The sequence below is a fragment of the Sapajus apella genome, unplaced genomic scaffold, assembly GCF_009761245.1.
Source record: "Sapajus apella isolate SASKATOON/1434 unplaced genomic scaffold, GSC_monkey_1.0 scaffold14, whole genome shotgun sequence".
In the NCBI taxonomy this organism is placed as follows: Eukaryota; Metazoa; Chordata; class Mammalia; order Primates; family Cebidae; genus Sapajus; species Sapajus apella.
The window spans coordinates 6,246,362-6,252,400 of record NW_022436954.1 but is presented as its reverse complement, the minus strand read 5'-3'; positions in this window follow the sequence as shown (position 1 = coordinate 6,252,400).

The following is a 6,039-nucleotide window of genomic DNA, read 5'->3' as shown; positions in this document are numbered from 1 at the left end:
CCACGCCCCCGACGCTCACTGTCATTGGCTATTGCAAAGGGCGAGGCCTACTGATTGGCTGCGCGGGGCGGAGCCTTTGGGCGCAAAAAAGGGACTGGGCTTTCTGCATGATATAGTGCCCTCAATCATGATTTACGCTTGCGTAAAGTACTGTGTGGGAGGACCTTTAACCTCCCATCTACAGGCTATGGGAAGGCTGTTGCTCCAGGTGCCGGCCCCGCAAAGGAATGCGCATGTGCTGATTCGTCCAACCACTTTAAGTGGTTGGGGAGGATTTAAAGGGACAGTGTCCCATCAAACTTCGTAGACGCCTTCCCCGGAGAAATAAAGTCAGTGCGCGATCTTAAGCGCGCAACTGTGGAAACAATTAAGTGAGTAAACATTTGCATTTTGCAAAACCCTTTACCATCCTTTATCTCATTGATGCCTCTTAACAGTCCTCCAAAGTAGGGATTATTGCCACCGCTTTACAGATAAGAAAACAGGTTTAGACAGAGAGACGCTGCCTCAAAACCAAACAAAAATAAATAAATAAACAAAGATTCTGAGTCCATCACCAAGGAAGGTCATTTTTCCTTCCTCACCTGGGAATGTTCAGCGGGAGATTAACTGACCCTCCCTTCTCTCTGCTATCGATCAGGCCTTAGGCCCCTCTCTGGAATAATAATAGCTTTCATATCTCTAGTCCTAAAATCACATAATGGATTTCGCCTCCTTTAAAAAAGGGGCATTTTTTTTTGTACAGCCTGTGGGCTAAGTATGGTTTTTATGTTTTTTAAATGGTTGGGGAAAGAAAAATCAAAAGAATGAACATTTGATGGCATGTGAAAATCATATGAAATTCACATTTCAGTGTTTATAAATAACATTTTGGTGTCACACAGCCATGCTCATTTCCTTCAGTTCTGTCTTGGGCTGCTTTCTTGCTAGGAGAGCAGAATTCAGTACTTGAGACAGAGGCCTGCAAAGCCTAAAATATTTATTTTCTGTCCCTTTACAGAAAAAGTTTGCCAACCACTGCTCTATAGGGGGCAGCCATACGAAACCTCTTACATCATGGGCGACTTCAGGGACAGCCATAGGTAATTATGTTTCTTTTCTTTTCTTTTTTTGAGATGGAGTCTCACTCTGTAACCCAGGCTGGAGTGCAGTGGCACAATCTTGGCTCATTGCAGCCTCTTTCTCCCAGGTTAAAATGATTCTCCTGCCTCAGCCTCCCCGAGTAGCTGGGATTACAGGTGTATGCCACCACACCCAGCTAATTTTTGTATTTTTGGTAGAGACAGGGTTTCCCCATGTTGGCCAGGCTTGTCTTGAATTCCTGACCTCAAGTGATCTGCCCGCCTTGGCCTCCCAAAGTGCTGGGATTACAGGCATGAGCCACCATGCCCGGCCTATGTTTCTATTATGTTTTTATTTACTTATTTTGGGACGAAGTCTTGCTCTGTTACCCCGGCTGGAGTGCAGTGTCACAATCTTGGCTCACTGCAACCTCTGCCTCCTGGGTTCAGGGATTCTCAAGTAGCTGGGATCCCAGGTGTGTGCCACCACCCCTGGGCTAGTTTTTGTATTTTTAGTAGAGATGGAGTATTGCTGTGTTGGCCAGGCTGGTCTCCAACTCCTGACCTCAGGTGATCTGCCTGCCTCGCCCTCTCAAGGCGCTGGGATTACAGGCGTGAACCACCCACCCTGCTATGTTTCTATTTTAATCTTACTTAAGAGCTAGACTTTTACATTCTAATGTCAAAACTCAGCCTGAAGCAAGGGCAGCTACCCTGGCCCAAGGGGCAGGAACCTGTATTCCAGTCATAGCCTTGGGTGGATTCTTCTCCTCCTGCCACCCTCAGTTTTGTCCTCTGTAACTACCGTTGGGTTAGTAGGTGGAGACAGCTCATTACCTGGAAGGAATAGGCTTTAAGAGAATTTGAAAACATTGGGAAGACTCCATTCAGGGAGGCAGGCTGATAGGACAGCCATTCAGAAAGTGCTCGTGGAAGGAATTGAGAGATCTGCCTTCCCTCCATGCCTTGATTATCCAAGGCCAGGGACAGTGCTGTGCTCACCAAGGCATTATTAAATTAATAATAATAGACCGGGTTGGGTGGCTCACTCCTGTAACCCCAGAACTTTGGGAGGCTGAGGCAGAAGAATCGCTTAAGCCCAAGAGTTTGAGACCAGCCTGAGCAGCATAGCTGAACCCCTGTGTCTACCAAAAAAAAAAAAAAATGTTTAAAAAGATTAGCCGGGCCTGGTGGTACATGCCTGTGGTCATTTGAGCCCAGGAGTTTGAGGAGTTTGAAGTTGCAGTGAAGCTATGAATGTACCACTGCACTGCCACCTGGGTGACAGAGCTTGTCTCAAAAAAAAAAAAAGAAAAAGGAATTAATAGTAAATATAATTGCCACCATGAATTAAGCCTGTGTGATGTCCTAGACCCTGGCTGTGACTTTACGCGTATGATCTCTTCTGCTCTGCTGTTCACCATATGCTCAAGAAGGAGGTTCTATTAATATCCCCATTCTTAAGGGAGAGGAGACCAAGGCTACGTGCCTGAGTGCTGTGGAGCGAATGAATGAAAAAGCATTAAGATTCAGAAATCATAAAAAGGGGCCAGGGGTGGTGGCTCACACCTGTAATCCCAGCACTGTGGGAGGCTGAGATGGGTGGATCCCGAGGTCTAGAGATTGAGACCATCCTGGCCAACAAGGTGAAACCTTATCTCTACTAAAAATACAAAAATTAGCCGGGTGTGGTGGCACATGCCTGTAATCCCAGCTACTGAGGAAGCTGAGGCAGGAGAATTGCTTGAACCCAGGAGGCAGAGGTTGCAGTAAGCTGAAATTGTGCCACCACACTCTAGCCTAGGCAACAGAGCAAGACTCCATCTCCATAAAAAAAAGAAAAGAGAGGCCGGGAGTGGTGGCTTATGCCTGTAATCCCAGCATTTTGGGAGGCCAAGGCAGGCAGATCGCTTGAGGTCCGGAGTTTGAGACCAGCCTGGCCAACATGATGAAACCCCTTCTCTACTGAAATATACAAAATTTAGCCAGGCATAGTGGTGCATGCCTGTAATCCCAGCTACTGGGGAGGCTGAGGTGGCCTGAGTCACTTGATCCCAGGAGGCGGACGGAGGTTGCAGTGAGCCGAGATTGTGCCACTGCACTCCAGCCTGGGTGACAGATTGAGACTCCATCTCAAAAACAAAAAAGAAGAAACACCACTTCTCCTCCTTCCATAGGCGGTAGCAATAGAAGGGAATATTCTCTTGGTCCAGGAAAAGCTGTCCTTTCTAGGCCCATGAGGCTACTCTGGGAGTCTGCTCTCCTCCAGTGAGGGAGACCCCAGGGTCAGGCTGCACTCACATCTGTCTCCTGTAACTTAACTGGTTGGCACATCCATCTCTTAGCAGTTGGTGCCTCCAGGTCCATTCCTGAGCCCCAATGCCCAGTGCCGTGTGTGTGCCACGCAAAAGATTAGACAGGACCGAGAGGACGCAAAGATACTTCCCCAGACAAGCTCCACAGAAAACAAACTCCAGAGACAGTCATTCCCCAACCTAGCCTCGGAGTAGATGCTGAAGGAGTGAGCAAAAAATCCTGGCACAGTAAAGGGGATGATATTCTCTTGTGAGGAAAGGTCACTGTTGGGAACCCCATGGGGCATTCTGCAATGAAATCCCAAGCCCCACTTAAAGTCCAGCAGTTTTATATACATATGTGAATTTTTTTTTTTTTTTAGACAGTATCTCACTCTTGCCCAGGCTGGAGTGCAGGGGCGTGATCATGGTTCACTGCAACCTCTACCCGCCAGGCTCAAGCAATCCTCCCACCTCAGCCTCCCCAAGTAGCTGGGACTATAGGCTCATGCCACCATGCCCAGCTAATTTTTCTATTTTTGCAGAGATGGAGTTTCACCATGTTGCCCAGGCTGGTCTTGAACTCCTGGGTTCAAGCAGTCTGCCTCCCTCTACCTCCCAAAGTGCTGGGATTACAGGTGTGAGCTCCTGCACCTGGCCTAGGTCCAGCAGTTCTAACAAATACAGTGGCCCTGGACACTGCGTTCAGGGGCTTCTTCTACTGGACAACTGGATTCCAGTCAATTCAAGAGGTCAGAATTCCTCCCCATAGAGAGAAAACAGGGTGGGCCAGGCTTTGCTCAGGGGTGAGCTCCCTAATCTAAGGTGGAGGATCTTTCTTTCCAAAGGTGGTGAAGGGGATATTCTCTTGTTCCAAGAAAAGTGGGATCTTTCTCCCACTTTAGATTACATGAAACCTCATCAGGCAAAGTGTGCTCTAGGCCCCAGGGGCCCTGAGGAGCCCCTCCCTTCTCCCAGGGTTGGCCCACCGTCTGAGGTGAAGAAAGGATCATGGAGGTGACCTGGGGGCTGTGACTTTTGACTTGGTTCTGGGTGGAGAGCTTGGGTTTTATCAGAGGGAAGGGTTTTCATGCATGTAGAGAGGCCATCCCTCAAGGCTGGGTGGAGCTGGAGGGAGGAGATCCCAGCAACGTGGTAGGGAACTGGGTGTCAAGACCAGAGGAGCTCCTCCAGGTAGCAGGGGCATCCTGGAGAACAGGGGGATCTGGACATACCTGAAAAAATAAACTTCATCTATAAAAACATGAAACTTCATCTATAAATACGATACTGTTGGCTGGGTGTGGTGGCTCACATCTGTAATCCCAGCACTTTGGGAGGCTGAGGTGGGCAATCACAAAGTCAGGAGATGGAGACAATCCTGGCTAACACAGTGAAACCAGTCTTCACTAAAAGTACAAAACATTAGCCAGGCGTGGTGGCACGTGCCTGTAGTCCCATCTACTCGGGTGGCTGAGGCAGGAGAATGGCTTGAACCGGGGAGGCGGAGGTTGCTGTGAGCCAAGATCATGCCACTGCACTCCAGCCTGGGTGACAGCAAGAGAGTCTGTCTCAAAAAAAAAAAAAAAAACTGTTGAATTGTGCTACTAAAATGGGTGAGTTTTTTTGTTTTGTTTTGAACGTATACCTGTTGTTGCATGTAACAGAATCTAGTGCATTTTGTTTAAATTGTGGTAAAAGCCACACATGGTGGCTCACACCTGTAGTCCCAGCACTTTGAGAGGTCAAGATGGGAAGATCGCTTGAGCCTATGAGTTAGAGACCAGCCTGGGCAACATGGTGAAACCCTGTCTCTACAAAACACACAAAAAAGTAGCCAAGAGTTGTGGTATGCGCCTGTGGTCCCAGTTACTCGGAACTGGGGCTGAGGTGGGAGGATTGCTTGAGCCTTGGAGGCAGAGGTTGCAGTGAACCATGATTGAGCCACTACAAAAACAAACAAACAAAAACGCCAGTTGTGGTGGCTCACGCCTATAATCCCAGCATTTAGGAGGCCAAGGCGAACAGATTGCTTGAGCTCAGGAGTTTGAGACTAGCCTGGGCAACATGGTAAAACCCTGTCTCTATCAAAAACACAAAAATTACACTGGCATGATGGCACATGTTTGTGGGTCCAGCTACTTGGGAGGCTCAGGCAGGAGGATTGCTTGGGCCCAGGAGGTGAGGGTTGCAGCAGTGAGCTGAGATGGTGCCACTGCACTCCAGCCTGGGTGACAGAGACTCCATCTCAAAGAAAAAAAAAAAAAAGATTATCAACCTTGCAGCCCCCAAGTGACACTGTGTGTATTTTGAGACCCAGCTCAAATGCCACCACTTCAGAAGTCTTTTTCTTCCTTCCAGAAGTCTTATGCCTCTCCTCTCCTCTTCAGTCCTCCAGTTCTCAAATGGAGCACCTGTTTTTGGTTTTTGTTTTTTTGTTTTTGAGACAGGGTCGCTGTCACTCAGGCTAGAGTGTGACAGCACAATCATGGCTTACTGCAGCCTGTAACTCCTGGGGTCATGTGATCTTCCCACCTCAGCTTCCCAAAGTATTGAGATTGCAGGTGTAAGCTATTACACCTGGCCTTAGCACTTCCTTTATATAAAACACCAGTCTTGTGTGGTCAGTGCAGCCTTGAGACGAGGGCACTGGTACCCAGGGGGCTTGTGGAGGTGGGCTGCGG